At 40.6% G+C, this 24,384-nt stretch overlaps 1 long non-coding RNA gene across 2 annotated transcripts in view; it reads right to left on the reverse strand.

The window, feature by feature from the left end:
- Window positions 1–175: 175 nt before the first annotated feature.
- The window catches only part of LOC149744400 (uncharacterized), an 86,616-nt gene continuing 62,407 nt past the window's right edge, over window positions 176–24,384 (reverse strand). For both annotated transcript variants that reach the window (XR_016391404.1, XR_016391403.1), the window contains 2 exons: window positions 12,663–12,784; window positions 176–5,734 (listed from right to left, as the gene is read on the reverse strand). This is a non-coding gene — a long non-coding RNA (uncharacterized LOC149744400). The remainder of the gene's footprint in view (window positions 5,735–12,662; window positions 12,785–24,384) is intronic.

A 24,384-nucleotide genomic window follows, 5' to 3' on the forward strand; every position in this document is an offset into this window, starting at 1 on the left:
CTACCATTTTATCTGCTATCAGGAAAAGATCTTATTACCCTAATCCAAGGTAAGTGGAAACAGAGGCGATGGCCCCAGCAGATAGCGATCAATGGCTGGTACTGCTGACTGGCTATCCCGAAGCCGTCCCCAGCCCCATTCTCCCTTGCTGCCTTACACTACAGAGAGTGGAAAGTCAAATGCCTTCCCATATTCCCTTGCAGCTTTGGGTTGCTGTATGACCCAGCTCTGGCCCGTGAGCTACCACTAAGTTTTTCAGCTTTTTCTGTCCATAGGGTATATCTCACTAGGAATATATAGTCAAATTACTGTGGTTTAAAGTCATGTGAAATATTTCTTCCCTCTGTACTTTTGCCGCTAACTTACTGTACCTTTAGATTTGTTGGTTTCGTTTTGCTTTTGATTTTTAGGAAATGCTTTTAAATTTAATTTTGTTTAGAGTTATGTAAAGTGTTTACATGATTGCAAAGTCAAATCTGCAAAACGTATTAAATCAGAAAGCCCACTTCCTATCCCTATCTCTTCTACTTGGTTTCTTCCTTACTCCTACATGTGACTACTTTAAAGATTTTGGCTTACTTTTCCACTGGTGTTTTGTTTTTAATTTTTAAATAATTCTAGATTTACAGAAAGTTGCCAAGATAACAGACAGTCCTCGTATACCTTTCATCCAGCTCCCCTAATACTACATGTTACTTAACTGTGGTACATTTGTCAAAACTAAGAAATTAACATTGGTACAATACTATTAACTAAACCATAGACTTTCTTCAGATTTCATTGTATTGTTGTTGTCCCACTAATGTCGTTTTTCTGGGCCAGGATCCTCCTTTACATTTGGTTGTTATGACTCTTTAGTCTTCTCCAGCCTGAGATGGTTTGCCAATCTTTCTTTGTCTTTCATGATTTTGACACCTTTGGAAAGGACTGGCCAGTTATATTATGTAATGTTCCTTAATTTGAGTTTGAATGATGGCTCTTCATGGTTAAATTCAGGTTATGCATTTTTGGCAAGAAAATCATAGACATGATGCTATACCCTTCTCAGTGCATCATATCAGGAGGCACGTGATGTCAATTAACCCCATTACCAATGAGGTTAACTTGGTTAAGGTAGTATCTGCCATGTTTCTCCACTGTAAAGCTACTATTTTTCCCTTTGTAATTACTAAATATTTGGGGGAGATACATTGAAACTATGCAAATATCTTATTTCTGCTCAAACTTTCATCCACTAATTTTAACATCCATTAATAATTCTTGCCTAAAACAATTATTTGCGTAGCTTTTGCCAAATGGTGATTTTCTATTTACATCATTCTTTCTATATTTATTTATTTATTTTAATTAATTAATTTATTTATTTTTGGCTGTGTTGGGTCTTCATTGCTGCGTGCCGGCTTTCTCTAGTTGTGCGGAGCAGGGGCTACTCTTCATTGTGGTGCGTGGGCTCTAGGCGTGCGGGCTTCAGTAGTTGTGGCACACAGGCTCAGTAGTTGTGGCGCACGGGCTTAGTTGCTCTGCGGCATGTGGGATCTTCTTGGACCAGGGCTCGAACCCGTGTCCCCTGCGTTAGCAGGCGGATTCTTAACCACTGCACCACCAGGGAAGTCCTTATATTTATTATTGAACTTCTACCGAAAACAGAACTTTTCTGCCTCTTTCATTTATTTTTTTACCCAATTATTTATTTATATCAGTATGAATTCATGGATATTTATCTTATTCTATAGGTTATAATCCATTACTATCATTATTGTTTTATTGCTCATATTTTCCCAGATTTGGCCATGGAGAGTTCCTTCAAGTTGACTCTCCTGTCCTTTCAACACATCCCCATGATTTTTCAGCACTTTTATTTTCTGACACCACAAGATGTTTCGGCTCTTCCTGTATCTTCCCTGCCCTAGTCCTGGAGTCAGACATATCTCTAAGGAATCCTGGTTCCTTTTATTGGAAAATAGATTTGGGCACTATGTGTGCTTCTTGCTACTGGGGTGTCACTGAACGTCATCAAAATTAAATTATTTTGCTTTGCAAAAGATACTGTTAAAATGAAAAGCCACAGATTGGAAGAAAATATTTCTAGAACACATAACTATCTGATAAAGGACTTGTCCCAGAGTATTAAAAAAAAAAAAGTCTCAAAACTCAATAGCAAGAAAACAAACAACTCAATTAAAAACGTGCCAAGAATTTGAACAGACACTTCACCAAAGAAGACACGTGGGTGGCAAATAAACATATGAAGAGATGCTCAACATTGTTAGTCATTTGAATATGTGAATTAAACCATAATGAGATACTACTATATACCTATCAGAATGGTCAAAATTGAAAAACAAAAACAACTCAAATATCTTCCATTGGAGAATATAGAAACAAACTGGTACACATATATAATGAAATCTACTTAGCAATAAAATGGAACAAACTACTGATACAGGCAACAACACAGATGAATCTCAAATGCACTGTGCCAGATGAAAGAAGCCAGACCAAAGGCTACATCCTATATGATTCCATTTATGTGACATCCTGGGAAAGGTACAGAGACTAGATCAGTGTTTATCAGAGGCTGGAGTTAGGGGAGAGGATAATTACAAAGGCGCACCAGGAAATTTTGGGGGGTAATGGAAATATTCTATACCTTGTTTGTCATGATAGTTACAAAACAGATATGTCACAGTGGGTACATGAATTTGTCAAATTTCTTAGACCTGTATACCAAAAAGAATGAATTTTCCTATATATAATTTATTCCTCAATTTAAAAAAAAAGCAGGGAGGGATGCAGACAGGAAATTCAAATCAGATCTCTGAAACTCCAGATTATCTATGTCTCGTCAAATGCTGCCCACCACACTTAACAGGGTGCCATTTAAATTTTCTATAACTTTCTGTGCTTCTGTGATCAGAGGCCCGGAAATAGCCATGAAGCATCATGTGAATAAAGTACCTTGTACATTTGGAATAGGGTTTTACAAGAAAAGATGAGAAAAGCAGCTCTTCTTCTATGCTGATAAAAGGTGTAAGAAGTAAACCATGTTAAGAGGCTTAAAGACCTGAGCTCTGGAAATCTTAATTTAAGAGGCACAGGTGGGGCTTCCCTGGTGGCGCAGTGGTTGAAAGTCCGCCTGCCGATGCAGGGGACATGGGTTCGTGCCCCGGTCCGGGAAATTCCCACATGCCGCGGAGCGGCTGGGCTCGTAAGCCACGGCCGCTGAGCCTGCGCGTCCGGAGCCTGTGCTCCGCAAAGGGAGAGGCCCGCGTACCGCAAAAAAAAAGTAAAAATAAAATTAAAAAAAGAGGTGCAGGTGGGCCAAACTCTTTCTGAATAAAAGGCAGAAAATCTTCCCCAGCTTTGTCCAGCCCGGTGAGTCATTTTGGGTGAATCTGTTCAGAACAACAATTCTGCAAGGCAACAGGCATTGCTCATGACGGAGGCGGGGAAGAGGTGCTCGCCCACTCTGAAGAAGAGCTGTCTCCCCTGTCCCCTCTAAACCTGAAGTCAGGTATGTTCTTGTCTTAACGTCCTCCTCCCAATCAAGCCCACATCTTTTTCATCCAGTACAAATCCCTTAAAGTCCTTACTGTGCTAATGAGGCCAGGAGTCTACAAACTGTGGCCCACGAGCCAAGTCCAGCCAGCTATATGTTTTTGTACGAACTTTGAGCGAAGAGTAGGTTTTTACAATTTTTTAATGGCTGAAAAAAAATCAAAAGAAGAATAATACTTCATGAAGTGTGAAAACTAAATGGAATTGGAATTTAATTAATAAAGTTTTAGTGGAACACAGCCATGCCTGTTTGTTTCTGCATTGCTTATGTCTACTTGAGCTTCACAACAGCTGAGCTGAGAAGCTGCTAAAAAGACCATGTGACTCACAAAGCCTAAAATATTTACTATCTGGCTCTTTACAGAAAAAGTTTGCTGACCCTTAATTTAGGCATGTTCATTCTGTTGGCTCTAAGTTGATGTCTAGACTATAAATTTATAAAAAGACAAAGCCCAGAAGCATCCTTTACACAGTAGATCACGTCTCTATGACATCATAACAAATTGTGTTCTTGTATAATACCTTTTGCTGCTGCTAAGCAGGATAAAGAAATGTAGAATTGCAGGAGGAAAAGAAATAATTTGAGAAACGCATGGATTCTTTGTTTCTAAAACTACTTAAGTACCCCATAGTTGTACGCACTCCTACAGGAAATTTGTAGAGTTCAAAATAATAACTATTCATTAAGTACTGGTTCACAATATCCAGTCACTCAACTCAAAGAACATTTTACCAATCTCTCAACTCTACAAGCTACATTGTCTTTCCAACAAAAGTGTAACAATCCTATCCAGAGCTGTGAGGGCAAGTTATACTGATTCTGGGCATTTGCCTCCTCACCTGTTTATATTCTAGCACTGCCCATATTTCCTTTTGACATTAATCAGAATATGAGGCCAAATGATATAGCAAAAAGAGTGCTGGACCCAGAATAGGATTTAGAGTCTAAAAATGTGCATTTACATCTTGGTTATACCATTTACACTGGATGAATTTTGTAACATCTTGTAGCCCTGATGCCCTTATCTATAAAGTGTGAATAAAAATTGCACTTCACAGGACTTCTAAGTGGTAATAACTGTGTGCAAGCATCATGCTTACGTTATGATGATGGTGATGATCGTGATGATGATATGTTCATTCTGTCTTCTGGTCCCCTTCCCTTTCTGCTCCCTCAACCTCACTAAAATTACTCGTCTGATATTGGGAAAGCCATTCTGTTAAGTAAGAGAGTTCCTCAGCCAGTGTGGCCAGCAAATCATTAAAAAAAAAAAATCAGTTGTTTAAACATTTTGATTAATTGTTCCTATAAACTCACTTAACTAAAGTTTGGCCCTTAAGCAGACAGAGACTAAACAGTTTAATATTGCTTTTATTCTGTGCTTAGGAAAATAGTCTTGTTTTCAATTAGCAGGATCAAAGATATCTCACTAATAGGAGATGATGATCAATTAATTACGAGCTACACTGCTGTAAAGAGAAAATGCTCACTTTTCTTGCGCAGTCATTATCCCTCAAAAACACTGGGGTGTATCATCAAATACAGAAATGATGATCAGATCTTATGAGTTCTGAAGTAACTATTTAAAATGTTATTAACCGTTTCCATGGAAAACATACCTATTAAGGGCCATAAAGGGACAAAAACAATTGGCTCTAGAAGTTGTTGTGAATAGTGTCAACTCCTACATACATGGGCGAGGCACTGGGAATTTAATAGCACTGAATTGGGGGTCAGGGGCCTGAGTTCTCGTCCCAAATCTAACGCTAACCAGTGAAATGGGCAAGTGTTGCTTTATGAGCCAGGTTTTGAGTTCACAAATGTTCTCTCTCCATTCTCATGCAACTCAGTGAGTGTGCCTCTTGAGTGTTCTTGGCTCAAATCAGGAGGATGTTCCTTCTAATAAAGCAGTGATTGAAAGGTTCAAAATTCTAACAGACATTGGTTATAAGGGTTGTTGGGTTTTTTTTTAAACAATCTCTTTTATGCTATTGAAGATTGTATGCAATAAGAATCTGATACCACTCACCGAGTCTCTTGGCCATCTGCTTGTGAGGTTTCTTTGCTTTAATTGTCTCCTATAACCCAGCAGTAAAGACCCCATCCCAAACAAGGTCAGGTCCCCTTGGATGAGTCTTGGCCCCAGACAAAGAGATCTGCTTTGCTCTTTAATACCTAAAATGATTAAGAATAATGACCTGAGAAAAAGAAAAAAGCAACCTCTGATATCCAAAACTAATCTGATGTTCACAACTAGACCTCAATATTTTTACAAGCTCGTTTGAGATTCACAACCAGGACATTTTTGTTCTCCTGTAGAACATAAAATCACAGAATATCAGCCTCAAACAAGGTTACTCTGAGATCATGATAAAATGAAATGAAACAAGACCACTTCATAATTTTAAGCACAAACAAAAACAAGGTCACTGTGACACCCACAGAATACCCAATCATAGCACTATCCTCACTTTCTGACAGCAACCCATCTAGACCAAACTCCTGCTTCCTTAGATTCGCCCCTCATTCACACCACTGGAACCCAAATCTTATAATATGTTCTAACACCCTCTTACTGAGGGACCCCATGATTCCCTGCAATGAGTAATAAACCCAATTTATTTAATCAAGTGTGCTTACAGTGGTCTTTGACTAAAAGGCATTGACACATCCAAATATATCTTTTCCTCTCTCACCTGGGACACCTAGAGCCAGGCTGATAGAAATACTATAAAGGCACAAGCACACCAAAGAAAACCTCACCACACACAGCAAGCTATAAAGACTTGGCAGAACAACTTTGCACTCCAGTTCCTGTCCCTTTTGTATCTTTTCTTTATCTCTTGGAAATGAAATCTCCCAAGCTTCATCTACAAAAAGAAGAAATTGGACTAGAAGGGTATTTCCCAAACTATGTTCCTTGGGAAACCAGTGTCCTTCAAATGCTGACAGATGTTTTCAGAAAGGATTCTGTGGGAAAATGTGCTTGACAAACTCTACAATCTAGAGTAAGTCCCCTTTCACAGTTCTAGTTCCCATTCTACAAGCTACTGTGAGAGTCATTTTAACCTCCCTTTACTTAAATCTCAGTTCCTTACCTGCAAAATGGTTGTTGCAATATGCCCTGCCTATTCCCCAGTGTTTGGAAGCAAATTAAAAATGTGACAGAAAAGCCTAGTCCAGAAATCAGGCCAAGAGGATGTGTCTGTGAATTAGAGCGAGCACAGTGAGGAAGGGGAGGCTGGGTATTCCAGGGCTATGTCTGCATGACAAATCAACCAAAAACTTGCATAAATTTATTATGTTCACAGATTCTATAGGTCAGGAATTTGAACACTGCATTATAGGGATCGCTTGTCTCGGCTCTACAATGTCTGGGACCTCGGCTGGGAAGTTTTGACAATGGCTGGTGGCCACAGTCACCTTGAAGGCTTCCTCATTCACCTGTCTGGTGGTTGAGGCCAGCTATTGGCTGAAACACTTATATATGGCTTCTCCATGTGGTCTCTCCATGTGAGCTAGTTAGAGCTTCCTAACAGCATGATGGCTGGGATCTAACAGAGCAAGAGGGATGTGCATGGCATGTTTATGACCTATCCCAGAAGTCACATAGTGTCACTTTTGCCATATTTTAATGGTCAAGGCAGTCACAAAGTTTCACCCAGATCAAGGGGAAGGGACATAGACCCTACCACCCAATATCAAGAGTGTCAAGGTCACACTGAAGAAGAGCATGTGGGATGGGAGATATTTTTGTGACCATCTTCAGAAAATACAGCCTCTTACTCTGGGGCAAATGCAAAGTCAATGAAAAAATACAGATTCTTGAAGTCTGGCTGGAGGAAGAACAAGAGGAAGAAATCAAGGATTTTCCCAGATTTCAAGTCTAGGTGGAAAAAGAATAACCACAAAAGGGAAGGCTTGAGTCAGAGTCAGTTTGGGGAGAAAGACAGCTCAAAAGATGTTCCCAGTAGTTCTGCCTTTTGAGTTTGGAGAAGATATGAGCATGTTTACTGGCAGAGATAATGGAGCCAAGAGAAAGACTAAAGATAGAAAATGGGGGAGAGAAAATTAATAGGACAAGATTCTGGAGGAGACAGATGTGACTAAATACTCAGATGGAGGTTTAACTTCACATGGAGAAATGCTATTTCTCTGAGGAAATAGGGGGAGAGGATGGGGGAAATAGAACAGAATTCTGAGACATTTTGAAGTGCAGAGAAGGGAAAATGGCAGATCTCAAACTGAATAGCCTATCTTCTCAGGGAAGTAAGAGATAAGAAAATCTGTTGAAATTAACATGAGATGTCTTAAAGTCCATGAGGAATAGAAATGACTAGGCAAGAAACTGAATAGGATATCTGTAGGATATGACTCAAGTAGTTCTTATTTTTGAAAAAAGTTGAAAGAATGTTAAAATGATAATTATTGACACTGGGTGATGGAATATGGGAATTTATTATACTGTTCTCACTAAGTATGTGTGTGATTGAAATTTTCATAATAAAATGTTTAAAATTTTTAAAAAGCTTTTGAATAATACACTTATCTGGTTTGTTTTTTTAAAGAAACTTATAACATTGCATTTTTATTTGTGGGTTGTCAATAAAAATGTTTCCCTTAGGTCAATGGCTCTCAATGGTGAAAGGATTTTTTATTTGTCTCATACTTATTACTGCCCTAGATAAAAGTTCAATCAATTCACATGTACCTGTAAAACCCTCTGCCTATTATTTTTTAAATGCCTGCCGTATACTTTAGGCAAGTTCTGAGATGATTTCGTTTATTTCCCCTAAAAGCACATTATTGCTTTTTGTTGAACTAAACAAAAGTCTTTTATTTCTTTACTATCATTGTTATTATTATTATTACTTAAGACAAGTTGGTTGCAGGTTGGGTTTTTTTTTTTAAAGGAATTTTTTCTTTTTGTTTTTTAATTTATTTTTGGCTGCAATGGGTCTTTGTTGCTGCGCGTGGGCTTTCTCTAGTTGCGGTGAGCGGGGGCTACTCTTCGTTGCGGTGCGTGGGCTTCTCATTGCAGTGGCTTCTCTCATCGTGGAGCACGGGCTCTAGGCGTGTGGGGCTCCAGTAGTTGTGGCATGCAGGCTCACTAGTTGTGGCGCACGGGCTTAGTTGTTCCACGGCACGTGGGATCTTCCCAGACCAGGGCTCGAACCCGTGTCCCCTGCACTGGCAGGTGGATTCTTAACCACTGCACCACCAGGTAAGCCCCACAGGTTGGGTTCTATTCTGTCCTTTTCACAGCGATACCCACGTGAAGAATATCACAGGGTTTCCAGTCTTGTTAGATTTCTTCTTGGCATTGGGAAAACATTGAGCTGGCAAAATAAATAGCTCAAATCTCAGAAACATGTTAGAGTGATATGGAATCCTGTATGCTTCATAGCACTAATCAACAACCATTTATATTCTTGGGGATTGAAGGAAACATATTAAGAAAGGATATCCTTGCCTTGTACAAAACTGTCACAGTCAGCTAGCAAGAAATATTAAAGACTGAAGAAATATCCATGAAGCAGCCACTTGGTTTTCTGAATCATGTCAATGATACCCAGAATTCATCAAGTTCATGGTTCCACATCTTGGATTGTGAAAAGTAACTAGGAAGTGTGTGTGATTTTGACCTTTAATCAAGATCTCTTTTTCTGCATTATATTAGGAATAATGAATTGTCATAAATATCATGTGGCTCAAACCAATATTCTGGGAAAATGGCTGGTGGGTTTTAGAAATTAGATGGCAAGCAACTCAAAATCAGATACTGCAAGTATCTTAAAAGGAGAGTAGCCTAGCTTTCCAGCTTTAGATCTTACCAAACCATCCACACGTTGACCAGGCTCCTGTTCAGGTAAGAAGCACTAGAATGAAGGACATATTTACATAATATGGTGGATGAAAAATCTGAACAGGATAGAGGGAGAGGGAGAGAAGACCTGGGAGATTAATGAAAGGGAAGACTCAAAAGCATGAACTCAAGGTCTCAGGGGTGGAAGACATCATGCATCCCTTGATGAGGGGTCAAATTATTTCTTTCATATCAGGACAGCAATGCGAAGACAGAAAACAGGAAAATTTTCAGTCAAATGTATTTTACTGGGCAAAATGCATTTACTGTAGCCAACTTCAGTCTCAATGATGTTTCATGGCAATTTGAGAATTACAAAGGAAGAATTACTGACATCAAATGACAGTACCCACTGACACTATTCCTCCCTTGATTGACATTAATCACAAGTTGCTGTCTATAAAGGAATTTTTATTTAATGGAGAAAGAAGCATATGCCACTTTATCTTAGCATCTTACTAAACAGTAGTTCTGGGATTCATGTGCATGGACTACAGACTATGTCTAGAGCTCTGCTCCTGATTTTGATGTTGGAAAAATTGTGAAGAAGTATAATACATGACAAACTAGGGGAGAGAAAAAGACGGAGAGTGAGGCTGGAGTGGGACTGGTGGCGATTCTTTCTCTAAATCCCCTCACTTCCTTAGTGGATATAAAATATGAGCCAGATATACACAGACACTCTTAGTGGCCAGAGAAGAATCATCCCATCCTTTCCTTTTTGGCTTTAATGAGTTCCCAAAGATCTAGTCAAAGGGCTGGTGTTGGATGGACCTAGTGGAGATGCCACTCATGGTTCGGCCCTTGTCCAATCATCCCAGGAAAAAGCCTTGTCCATGGATAGGCACAGCCATACCACGCAGCCCCTGTACTCTCCAACCCTGTGTGACACAGACCCATGGCCCCAGTAATGGAGGCAGGGGCCCACCTTGATCCAGCTCCAAGCCCTGACACAGACTAACTCTTGTGCTAAAAGAGGGAGGAGTAAGTGCAGACATTAGCTCAGCAAAATTGATTGCAGGCATTGAACATGAAGCAAATGTTGAAAGGAAAATATAATTTTTGTGTCCAGGTTTCCCTAACTGTGGTAGGCTGAACGATGCCCTTCCCCAAAGATGTCCATGACCTAATATCGAGAACCTGTGAATGTTGTTACCTCATGTAGCAAAAGAGATTTTGTAGATGTCATTAAGTTAAGGATCTTGAGATGGGGAGATTATCCTGGATTATCTAGGTGTGCCCAATGTATTCACAAGGGTGCTTATAAAAGGGACACAAGAGGAGTCAGAGAAGGAGATGTGATAGCACAAGCAGAGGAACAGAGAGAGAAAGATTCAAAGATGCTACACTGTTGGCTTTGAAGACAGAGGAAGAAGGCACGAGCCAAGGAATGCAGGTGGCCTCTAGAAGCCAGAAAAGGCAAGGAAACAGATTCTGTGCTAGAACATTCAGAAGGAATGCAGTCCTGAAAACCCATTGCAGACTTCTGACCTCCAGAACTATAAGATAATAAATTTGTGGTGTTTTAAGTCACTGAGTTTGGGGTCATTTGCTTCAGCAGCACTTGGAAACGAATATGCCAAGAGCCCATACAGACAAGATGAGATCAGTTCACTCCTGGCCCCTAAATTACAACCACTTAAGTCCTATCTCACTTGTCAGTAGAAGTCCAGCCTTTCTTTGACTCCTCTCCACAAATAAAAGGGAAAGTTTACTCCTTCCAGGAAGTTGCCTTGGTTGTTTCCAGCTGACTCAGTCCCCTCCTGAAACCACTCCTTCCCTCCACCCATGGGGCCACTGATGACCCTGCTGCTGGTCACCGTCCACCCCCAGGATTCACTTCCCTTGCATTCCTGCATCACTCCTTTGTATTGCTTCACCCAAAGCATGATCCTGATCAGCTTCCCTAATTTCCGAAGTGAAATGCAAATGCAAGGGTGAAGCTTGTTGTAATAAGAAAAAATAATAAGTAATGATAAAACTACTAGTTGAGGAAGTTACAACACAGAAGTAACCATCTTAGGTTGGATTCCTTAGAACTGGAACCTGAGATGAGAATTCTTAGGCATGTGATTTCTTCTGGGAGAGAGCAGAGGAATGAGGGAAGCAGGATGAGCCAGGGAAAGGAGTGAAGTTATCATGGGATCTTACTGGGAATTCAGTCAACCTGATCCCACAGGGAATTCTGGCGTACAAACCGCACCAGAGGACAGTACCACCTCGAAGGCAAAAGGGCCAGCCTTCTGTACCCTGTGTCAGTCCGTCGTTGGCCATAGCCACTTGGGGAATGGGGTAGCATAACCTCCCAGATGAGGAGACTCCCATTCTGCTGAGAAGAATTCTCCAGATAAAGAGGTAGGGATGAATAGGCAAACCCATAGTTGCTGAGGGATGCCATCAGGGGTCCTTAAAAGGGATGTGCGTGGGCACCACTGCATCCATGACAACAACCTATAACATAGCTCACAACTAGTCCTGGAAGAGCACCTCTGCCCTGCCCTGGCCTCACCACTGTTCAAAAGAGTTAACTTTACTCTTCATTTTTCCACCTCCTTTTCACTCCACCAACAGAAACGTCCTTGAGCTGTCCCTTCTCCCTGGAGGAGAGGTCCCAGAGACATTTCTTTCTCCCTTAAACACATCACCCAATCCTGTTTCAGTTTCAGGATTTTCCAAAATGATTGACAGCCCTCACTCCCTAATCTTGGTCTTAGGACTCCAAGAAGACACTGGAACACAAAGGCCCAACATTAGTACATTTGTCCTAGTTTGAGTAACATGTGTGTACGGCACCAACAGTCCAATCTACGTTGAGCCAAAGTGATTAGCTCATCATTTCCCTTTCACAGCCATTCAGTCCTCCTTGGGGAGGTAAAGATTAACCCTCCACTTCATTCCTGCCATGCACAAACAGCTCCATAAGAACAAGCAATAAATAACATGCAGGCACTGAAATCTATAAACCCCTTCCTAGGGAAGAACATATCACCAAAAAGTGTTATTCATACTGCAGGTGGCAACCCATTAGTGGTCTTGAGAAAAAATTAATGAAAAAAGGCAGACTAGAAAAGATTAAAATTCATTTCAAATAACAAATGTACATGCTGTTTCATGGAGCAAGACTTTGTTTCAGTTATATTTATTCATATATGTATATTCAAACATTTGTATGTCTGGGTCATGATGTATTTCTTATTATAGGTAACAGCCAAAAAAAAAATTGGGAAAAAAACTCACCAATGTAAACACTTTTCACTACACAGATAACTTCTCTCATTTTCATCCGGAACAGATTGGTTTCTTGATGTCACTGGAGGTTTAGAAATCTTCATTTATTGTTGTGTGTCTTTGCTTCATGTCTACAAAAGAGAAAGATCCATCTGGGTATTTGCTTTCCCCCAAACAAGAGAATTGTCAGCTCCATTCCATATCCCAAAGGTGAACTGAAATCTACTTCTCTACAAAACCTGCTTTAAACTTCAAAATTATAACATTATGGATTGAAGTAGGTAGAATTATGTCCCCTAAAAAGATATGCTCAAGTCCTAACTCCCAGTACCTGTGAATGTGACCTTATTTGGAAATAGGGTCTTGGCAGATGTAATCAAATTAAAATGAGGTCATACTAGGTTAGGGTGGGTCCTAATCCAGTGGCTGGTATCCTTGTAAGAAGAGGGAAATTTGGACACAGAGACACACAGGGAGAATGCCGCGTGACAAGAGGCAGATATTGGAGTGATGTGCCCACAAGCCAAAGAATGCCCAGGATTGCCAGAAACCACCAGAAGCTAGGCAGTGGCAGAGGAAGATTGTTCCCAAGACCCTTGAGAGAAAGAATGGCCCTGCTGATACCTTGATTTTGGATTTCTTGCCCCCAGAAATGTAAGAGAATACATTTCTTTTGTCTTAAGTCTCTGGTAGTTTGTTTCGGCAGTCTTAGGAAACTAATACATGGGTTTTCCTATGTCTACACTCACCATTGAATTTTCAAAGATCTTAGCAAATATTTACATGTACCTGCTTGAATATTCATAAAACATCTCTGAAAAGATAACCAAGAAACTGACAACACTAGTTGCCTTTGGGAAAGGGAAGTGGGTAGCAGCAGAATAAGGGAAGGAGATTTTTTACTATAATACCCTTTTGAATTTTAAACCATGTGATGTATTATCTATTTTTAAAACAAATAAAATAAAAATTTTGAAAATTTATGGCTCAAACAACCTACCTAGCAATCTTCCCCACCTCCCCAGAGATCACTGCTGATGGAAGCCTGTCCCATTTTTTTCAAACGAAGATGTAAAGTCCTAAAAAGAAGGATCACCCTCTTTCACAGAGAACACCTGGTTCACAGTCATTTCCCTTTTGTACCAAAAACTGTCTAGTCTTATTCAGAGATATCTTTAGTCATCTGCCTCTCTTTCCAAGCTATTTGCTTAAGGATAAAAAGGTACAACACTGGCAGCTGAAACAATGTTCCTATCCATGATATCCTTAATTACTGACTTAAATGAAGAGCCATTGTCAGATTTCCTCATTAAAAGACATATTTTATGAGCAGATAACTCACACAAATGATTTAAGAAGGACAGGTTCATCAGACAGTTTGAGGTTGAATCTAACGAAGTATGCAAAGTTAATTATATAATTTGAAGTGTTGGACAAAATGGGTCCAAGGGTCTTTCAACATCAAAGCCTCTAGTGGAGAAGGATGCAGTGTAACTGGGGCCTTCAGCTAAACTCTCCCGTGAGACAACTCTGTACAATACTGGTGATCAATGCATATTTCATGAATTGAATAAAATTAAAAGCATAAAATGAAGAGCTAGAAGAGACTCTAGAATTCTTAGGCATGTTTCCCCAGCAATGCTCTGAAAATGGGCACCAGGCTGTCTGGGCTGGAATACTGACTTCACTTTAGCCAGGCTTTTTCTATGCCTCAGTTTTCTCATCTGAAAAATACAGTGGATATACTTTCTGCCTCTTAGCGTTGTTGAGTAGGTGAAGTATATGCAGTAGATGTACTTGGTACCTTGACCAGATTCCCTTTACAAGGCCAGAGCACCCATCCCCTAGCAGGAGAGAATGTGGATACCCCAGCTGCCTCCATTTCTGCAGAACTGCCCCGGACTGATGGTAGCCATGCCCTCCAGTACGTTACCCCACCCCATGGCCCACAGACAAAGACTGACTGATATGCGGGTACAAAAGAGACCCCTCCTCTCAAGGCAGGGATAACTCCAAGGTGTGGTTTGTATTTCAGAGCCTCTCTTTAAGGAAGCAAGACCGCGCGTGTCCTCGCTCACCTTCCCCCACCCCTTTCCTTTCCTGCTTCCCTCCCTCCCTCCCAGGTTCTTCCTGAAGAGCACTCCCCGCAATGAGCCCGACTTCCTGCTTCAGGCTCTGCTTCTAGGGAACCCAACCTAAGAGAGGAGGTAGAGAGCTTTAAAGTTAAGTGTATAAACATTCAATCCAGTATCATCGTTATTGCTTAATCATTCAAATTTAGAGCAAGCACAAAAGCAAAGGACCTTTGACATAATCCACCCCAAAGGCTTACAGAGGAAAGTGGTGATGCAAAATCTGAAAAGACAGAAAATTACTTGGGTGAGTCTATTCCCAAACTAAGACTGAGGAGACAAACCAGGAGCCAGAAAGAGATAGACTGGCCCTGCTTAGATTTCTTTTAAAAACTAGAGACCCTGTGGTGAAGGCCTAAAATTAATATTATGCGCTGCCTTGAGATCTGGTGAAATCAGCCGGGTCTCAAATAGCCTAATTGCAAGTGCCTCTCCCTACTCTGCCACAAAGATCCTCTAGCCAAACAACTCTCCTTATCACAGAAACCAAGAACAGTTCCCTGCAGCCCTCAGAACTATTCAAACAAGCCAATCACATCCTCCTACAGAAGCCAGGGTACACCTCACCCTCTTGATACCATGAAGCCTGCCTCTCACAGCCCCTGGTTGTTCGCTCTGCTTCTGAGTATAACTCCCATGTAGCCCTACGTGGCACGTGGGATCCTCCTGCCCCAGACTGTGAGTATGTGTGACTAATAAACCATTGTCCATCTCATCTCTCCAGTGGTGGACGCTGTGTGTTCAGCCATCTCTATAACTCCATGGTGGGAAGCCATTCATCACCAGTGGGGTAAAGAGAAGGCAATGAAAACAGACCCTTATTACCAGGGCTTTTAAGACTTCTTAGTTTTTTAACTTCTCCATTGTTTTGTTAAACTTGTCAATTTTCACATATGAAATTGAGAAAAGCCAAGTGTGTGTGTACGTACGTATGTGTCAAAGAAACAAGATTAGGTTGGAAGAAGCTGGAAAACTGTCTTTCTCTGTAGCAAACACAGGAAAGAGGCTGTGTGTGTGGATAAGAGGCAGGGGTGGATGAGGCAGAGCTCGCTTGGCCCAGAGGGAGAGAGGAAGAAACGAACAACTTGCCGAGACAAAGCTGTGTTCTAGGTAGAAGCCTGGCCGCTCCCCATTAGACCAAGGTGCTTCCCATTAGAACAGAAACCAAAAATCAGTGGGAACAGATCAGAGCTCAAAAGTAAAGGAAGTAAAGGTGCTTGGGCAGAAACGAAAAATGAATGAAGAACAGGTGAAATATACATTATTCGTCAAGAACTCCTGACACTGTGGTTCTTATTAATGCAGAATGTGAGGGATGAGGTTTGGTTTCTCTCACTAGTTTTAGCTAAGGTCATCAAAAATTTTGGCTGCCTTTTAAGTACACAGTACCTTGACCTTGATACTCAGCCTAGTTATGAGATCACTGGGGACAAGTTGAAGGAGGTGCCCATTTCTAGAGCCTTACAGGAGAAACCTTTCTGCTAATCCCCAAATCACATCCCTGTGGACTTTTCATTCAATTCAACTCATGATTTAGGCACTAAGCACCTACACTATACAATACCTAATGTACCGTGTTTTTCCATATGTGCACCTATGATGGGAGAGAATCTGCCCTTTTAACAAGCCCAAAGGTGAGTCTTACGTGTCCCAAAATTTGAAAAGTAATACTTGAAAATATGCAAAGGAGAAAAAGGCAGGTGAAGCACTGACATTAAAATACAAGAATGTTCTTTGGAAAAAATGGGTCAGAGGCATTTCTCCAGAGAAGACGTACAGATGGCCAACAGGTACATGAAAAAAATACTCAAAATCACTACCAGTCAAAATCACCTTATACCAGTCAGAATGGCCATCATAAAAAAGTCTACAAATGGGGAGTTTCCTGGCAGTCCAATGGTTAGAACTTGGCGCTTTCACTACCGTGGCTCAGGTTCAACGCCTGGTCAGGGAACTAAGATCCCATAAGCTATGCGGCACAGCCAAAAAAAACAAGTCTACAAATAACAAATGCTGGAGAGGGTGTGGAGAAAAGGGAACCCTCCCACACTGTTGGTGGCAATGTAAATTGGTGCAGTCACTATAGAGAACAGTATGGAGGTTCCCTAGAAAACTAAAAATAGGGTTACCATATGATCCAACCACCCCACTCTTGGGCATATATCTGGAAAAGATGAAGACTCTAATTCGAAAAGATACACGCCCCCCAGTGTTCATAGCAGCACTATTTACAATAGCCAAGACATGGAAACAACCTAAATGGCCACTGACAGATGAATGGATAAAGATGTGGTATATATATATATATATATATATATATATATATATACACAATGGAATACTACTCAGCCATAAAAAGGAATGAAATAATGCCACTTGCAGCAACATGGATGGACCTAGAGATTATCATACTAAGTGAAGTAAGTCAGACAAAGAAAGGTAAATATCATATGATATCACTTATATGTGGAATCTAAAAAATGATACAAATGAACTTATTTACAAAACAAAAATAGACTCACAGACATAGAAAACAAACTTAAGGTTACCAAAGGGGAAAGGTGGGGGGAGGGATAAGTTAGGAGTCAGTGATTAACACATACATACTACTGTATATAAAATAGATAAACAATAAGGACTTACTGTATAGCACAGGGAACTGTATTCGATACCTTGTAATACCCTACAACAGGAAAGAATCTGAAAAAGAATATACATATGTGTGTGTGTGTCTGTGTGTGTGTGTGTGTGTGTATGTGTGTATATAACTGAATCATTTTGCTGTACACCTGAAACTAATGCAGCATTGTAAATCAAGTATACTTCAATTTAAAAAAATGGGTCAGAAGGAGTTAGTCTTTAAAAAAACAAGATAAAATAAAATGAAATAAAATACAAGATCACATAGATTGAGTCACACTATTAATGGACCAACAGGAAGGACAGAAGCTGTTGAAAAGAGGATGAAGGTAACTGTTCAGCCTCCTGAAAGATAGGGAGGTTAACCTGGGCTTTGAAGGTGAGTAGGATTTAAATTGACATAGAAAGCATTCCACACACCCACACAATAATGGAAGTAAGCATTCAATGCAGCTAGTATTCATTAATTGCTAAAAAAAAAAAATGGCAAACGTCTCAACAAGTACACAGTGGTTGCCATTTTTATTTGGCTGACTCCCTATTTGAGGGAAACAAGTGACAAAAAAACCTATTTAAAAACTTAAATCATAAAAACCACAACTAAGTGGTACCGCGCTAATTCTTTATTCATGTGAGATTTGACCGTGTAGCTCAGGCAGTGCCACCAAGGACCTGGTTTCTCACTATGTAGTTTCTTCTCACCCTTCCATGCTGTTGGCACCATCCTCAGGGCTTTCATGCTGATCCCTTGGCTTGCCCCTCACTGCAGCAAAATGGCAGCTCAAGTCCAAACCTCACATCCTTACATCAGCTCTTCAGGACAAGAGATGGACATCCTTACCTCAGCTCTTCAGGACAAGAGATGGTCTCCTTCTATAGCCTCTGCCTATCTTTCAGCCCCATCCTGAATCATTTTCTCACTTGCTCTCTGCACCCCAGCTCCATTGGCCTATTGCAAGCTCATCACATATGCTATTCTTACTTCTATCACAGCACGTGGGCTTCCATGGTGCATTCTTCCTCCTGTTCACCTAGTTCACACACACTCAAATTTCATCTCCCAGCATAAACTTCATGACAAGGTCAGCCCCTGTTATATGCTCTCAATACATAGTGTAGTTCTCCTTCGTGGCAACATATACATATAACCATTTGATTAGTGTTTGTCTTTTCTACAAGAAAGAAACCATGTCTGGTTTGGTTTATCACTGTATCCTCAGCATCAAGCCAGTGTCTGGACAGTGGGCACTTAATATGTATTTGTTGATTGGATAGTTGGATGGATGGATGGATGGATGGATGGACTTGGCTTCTAAACACGGCCATGTAACTAATTAGCTACATAACCTTCAGCTTTTTTGAGATTCAGTTCTCTCAACTGTGAAATGAAAAGGTTGGACTAGTTGACCTTTAAGACCCTTTCTGAATTTAAAGTGCTGAATTCATAAAGTGTTACTGGCAAGAGAATTTCTTTAACTGCAAGTATGGTGAAAACAAACTAAAAAATGGTGTTTTGGGTTACTCTGCTATCCTTTTACAAATGTCATTTTTAATCTAATTCTGACTTTGTGTGGGTCTCATGCAGTAGTTAGCAATCTGGAGAAATTGATATCCTACAACTGTTACTGAGCAGCTGGAATTGCCAAATAGCTAATACAAGTTAGAAAAATACATATTGACAGTCTAGGCAGATGTTAAATTAAATGTTATTGAGAACATTTTACATATGTTCCTTTCCCTACCCTATCCCCCCATATTTGCAATATTCAAAGTAAAGGGTGGGGCTTCCCTGGTGGCGCAGTGGTTGAGAGTCCGCCTGCCGATGCAGGGGACACGGGTTCGTGCCCCGGTCCGGGAAGATTCCACATGCCGCGGAGCGGCTGGGCCCGTGAGCCATGGCCGCTGAGCCTGCGCGTCCGGAGCCTGTGCTCCGCAACGGGAGAGGCCACAACAGTGAGAGGCCCGCGTACCGGAAAAAAACAACAACAAAAAAAAACAAAGTAAAGGATGGATTCGGTTTGATGCACTGCTAAAAATAAAATCTCCATCTTTGAGTGATGTTTAGTACAGAGCACTATTATCATATTGAAATAGTTTTATCTTGAATTTACAAAATAGATTTGCTGTATCCAAATTCATAGAAATTTGATTAGATCCTAAATATATTTTCATTCAGGGTCCAATTCATATCCATCGATTTCTGCATCTTAAAAGAAAATGTAATTCATCTTTTCACTTGACATGCCTATGAAGCACAAGATAACATTTCCTACCTGCTCCCCCATTCAACATCTGGATCTGAACTATAATTTGCCTATAAATAAGAAATGAGAATTTTGATCAGGCAGCTTTGCAATCTGTTCAAAAGAGTCTGGGAATACTTGATTGCATAACAAACCTCCAAGTAAATCAAGTGGTGTTAAGACAGTTTAACTACTATACAATATTTTATTATATTCTATCTCCCCTTAAAAATTTATACTTTCTAATGAAGTGATACAGCCAGAGTATCGATAAAGAGAGAGCACTATGTGGAAAGGTCCTTGTGAAAAGAAACTCCCCTGTTGAGGAAACCAAGGCCCCGTTGTTCCTCTTCTAAGTGGCTGGGGCAGGAACTAGCTAACTGTTCCCCAAACCCATTTCCGTATCCTCCTTGGCTCCCAGGTAGACTGCATTTCCCAGCCTCCCACGTGACAGATTCCTGGCCAATGGAATGTAGGCAGGAAGTTATACACCCCACTTTTGGGCCTGGCTTATAAAATCCTCCCTTGTAATCCTCCACCCTCTTACCTCCCACATATGAAAGATGGCAGAGCTAGGTATGCCTTGTTTTGTGAACACTGTGTAGGGCAGAGCCTCTCTCCACTGTCTCATACTCTCAACCAAATTATGAGCTAGCAGAAGAGAGACTACATTATAGTATCTGTCATTCTTCTCAGTATCTTAGGCTTCTGAGCACAGCACACTACCAGAAGCCTCCATTAAAAATTTGCTACAGGTGATTATTCCTTTTCCCCCATTTTTTCTTCATTTTAAAGACAGAAGAGTAAAGAAGAGGGGAGATCCTGACATTCCATGACTTTTTTGCCCAAGAACCATCTATCCTTGCATAAATTGGGCCCATAAAATACCTTGGCTGCAAGAATGGAGAAAACGTTTAGCTTCTTCAAATGAGTGTATTAGTCCACGTTCTCATAGAAGCATATGCCAAGATAAGATTAAACATACAAGGATTTTACTAAGAGAAATGCCCATGTAAGAAAATGGAGAGTGAGCCAGGAAAGCTAGAGGGTCATGAGACCACGACGCGAGGCTGACCCAGAGTGAAGAAGTGAGGGGGAGAAGGCTGCGCAGAAGTGTGCTGCCATGTAGTCTAAGGAAGGTTTGGCAAGGCCATCAGGGAGTCCTCAAGCCAAAGCTGGCCACTGGAGGAATCCCATGTCCGTCCAGAAAAAAACCTGCCTTGGTACTTCTGCCACACATCATTGGCTGGGAGCACCCCTTGGGAGGCAAGGCCTTGGCTCAAACTTGGGGATGGATTTCAGAACCCAGCAGCTGGGGCCATCAGTCAGTTATACTCCCCACAGTTCTTCAAAGCACATTCTCATCGCTTCTACAGAGTGTTCTTTTAAAGGTAACATGAGCTTATCCATCTTATCTGTATATCTTTTTGTTTTAATAGATTTTAGCCACTATGAAAACATAAAGGATCAGGACCAGAAAAAACTAGTCTCCATGATGGGCCTTGTCATAAATTTTGTTTTTATCAGTCACCATCAGTCAATCACATAATGCTCCCCCATTGAATAGAGGCTCATTAACCAAGTTAGGATTTATATTCAGCTGCTAGTTATGGGGACTGGAGATTAAAAAAATGGTTTAACCAAGACAGAGGTTTATTTCCCTCTTATATAAAATAAGTCTGTAGTTAAGCAGTGCAGTGATAGTGTTGGGTTGGCCACAAAGTTCGTTTGGGTTTTTCTGTACATCTTATGGAAAAACCTGAAAGAACTTTTTGGCCAACCCAATATAATAGCTCTAAAGTATCATCCTGGACCCAGTCACCTACTATATTTCTATTCCTTCATTCTTAGAGTATGATTACCATCCTCAGGTCACTTCATGTTCCAGAATGGATTCGGGGAATCCAATCATCATGTTTGTATTCCAGTTAGGATGGAGGGGAAGAAGTGAAAACAGAAAGGGACATACACGCTAGCTATGTGCCCCTTTAAAAAACAAACAAAAGTAACTATTCCTGGGAAGTACCACTGTATGCAGACAATTTCAAGATACAACTCATGGGCGACACTTTGCTACACAGGAGGCTGAGGAATGAATTCTTTAAGCTGTGCAGAAAAACTTCCCAACTCTTTTCATAGAAGAAGGGGTATGAATACTGGGCAGGTATTCTTTTTCCCAGCCATTGCTCAGGTTTGGTTCTGAGAAGAAAGTTTTAATGTAAAAAGGCTGGTGAGGTTTTTCCTCTGCTACTAGATGAATCTATTATATTAATGACAGCCACTGATCCAGTTCAATTGCCTTCCATAAATTTGCACATATTGTTTATTGGTTGCCTTGTCCATATAACCTGTCCATTCTGTACTTTCTTTCCTCTCTGAGGAGAAGTAAATTTTCTTTTTGTTCTTTTTTTTCCATTATATTAGAGGCCTTCTAGGCTATCTGCCCACCCCACCAGCTTCCCTCTCTGAGAACTGCTCTCCCAGACAAGAGTGCTTCCTGAGTCGTATTTCTAACTACCTAATGCATCCCTGACCCTTGAATATTGGGTCAGGGATAGAAACTAAACCAAGCTGAACAGACCCATTTCTCTCTTCTGAGAACTGGGATCTGGAATCAAGATCACACCTGTCTCCACTGGACATCTGAATAAAGGAGATGTAAATTTATTTTATTAATTAATTTATTTATTAATTAATTTATTTATTTATTTATTTTTGGCTGTGTTGGGTCTTCGTTGCTGTGCGCAGGCTTTCTCTAGTTGCGGCGAGCAGGGTCTACTCTTCGTTGCGGTGCCCGGGCTTCTCGTTGCAGTGGCTTCTCTTGTTGCGGAGCACGGGCTCTAGGTGCATGGGCTTCAGTAGTTGTGGCTCATGGGCTCTAGAGTGCAGGCTCAGTAGTTGTGGTGCACTGGCTTAGTTGCTCCACGGCCTGTGGGATCTTCCCGGACCAGGGCTCGAATCCATGTCCCCTGCATTGGCAGGCGGATTCTTAACCACTGCACCACCAGGGAAATCCCAAGGAGATGTAAATTTAGAAATGATAGGGACAGACATCTTCTGCCATGTTCATGGAACAGTCAAGAGAGCCAGTTTGCTGACAGAGGAGAGTAAAGCAGAGATGGCACAGCTCTTACTTTGCTGTAGTTATGTGGATCAATCCCTTCCACAGATATTTTCCCAAATATTACATCCAAGTAGATGAACTGGAAGGACCATAAATAGCTGGTAGCTAGTGTCAGGTGCATTCCAAACTACCTCTATTATTAGGATCTAACCGATATAACCCCAGCCTTTTCTTCTGTGGTCCTTCCAATGTGGTACACTGGAACCAGCATGAGATTTGTTGATTTTTTCATGTGTTCCCTGATTCCTATTCCTATCCTTAGTGTATATTTCTTTGAGTAGCTATCTGTTACTTCCTATCAGTAGACTCATCCTGCCTGCCGTATGTTATCACAGCTACTAGGGATAAAGATAGTGATAAGGGTTGGGCTTGTTGGATTCAATTTGAGAAACTGAGTTCATTTGGAGTTCTACACTATGCTAGGTCTGGAGAACAAACAGATAAATAAGACATGGACCCTGCCCAGCAACTTATAAGTTGCTATCATAAGTGACTCTCAACCTAGTTCTGGTACTGTATTTGCATGTCAAGTCATATCTAGGAAAAGGAGTTAGCAAGTCATATCTAGGAAAAGGAGTTAAGATCTCTCAATTGGAAGATGTCCAATAGCTTAGAGGCAGAAAGGGATGATGACTCTACTGATTTCTTGGAAAAACGAAATCCTTTCAAAAGTTTTTCTTCTTCCCGTCTCTGAGCTGATTTTTACCTACACCCCTCTGTTTGTTTGCACTTGGTGTATAGATAGCTCCACTGAGAAGGGGATCAAAAAGAATGCCAAAGCACTTTTTTGATCAAAATACTATGATACTAGAAATCAACTATAAGAAAAAAACTGCAAAAAACCCAGACATGTGGAGGGTAAATAATATGCTTCTAAGCAACCAATGGCTAACTGAAGAAATCAAAGAGGAGGAAGAGAATAAGATTCCACAAGCCTTGTGGCCAAAAAAAAAAGTAATCATGAGGGGAGGAGAATACAAATGCAGGGTTTTAAAAATTTATTTGAAATTAAGAGATAAGCAACTTAAAACAATCATACACACGCACGCGCACGCGCACACACACACACACACACACACACACATATAGACTGCTATACAAAAACCTCATGGTAACTGCAAACCAAAAATCTGTAATAGAGATACACACAAAAACAGAAAAAGGAATCCAAACATAGTGCTAAAGATAGTCATCAAATCACAAGAGAAGAGAGCAAAAGAAGAAGAAGGGAAAAAAAGACCTATAAAAACAAATCCAAAACAATTAACAAAATGGCAGTAAGAACATATAAATCAATAATTACCTTAAATATAAATGGACTAAATTATCCAACCAAAAGACACAGAGTGGCTGAATGGATACAAAAACATGACTTGTATGTATGCTGCCAACAAGAGACTCACTTCAGATCTAGAGACACACACAGACTAAAAGTTAGAGAATGTAAAAAGGTATTCCATGCAAGTGGAAATCAAAAGAAAGTCAGTGTAGCAATAAGTATATCAGACAAAATAGACTTTAAAATAAAGGCTGTTATGAAAAAGGACACTATGTAATGATCAAGGAATCAATCCAAGAAGATCTAACAATTG

This window comes from Delphinapterus leucas, chromosome X, assembly GCF_059928025.1.
Source record: "Delphinapterus leucas isolate spDelLeu-1000000601 "Yukka" chromosome X, BTC_Dleu_Yukka2, whole genome shotgun sequence".
In the NCBI taxonomy this organism is placed as follows: domain Eukaryota; kingdom Metazoa; phylum Chordata; class Mammalia; order Artiodactyla; family Monodontidae; genus Delphinapterus; species Delphinapterus leucas.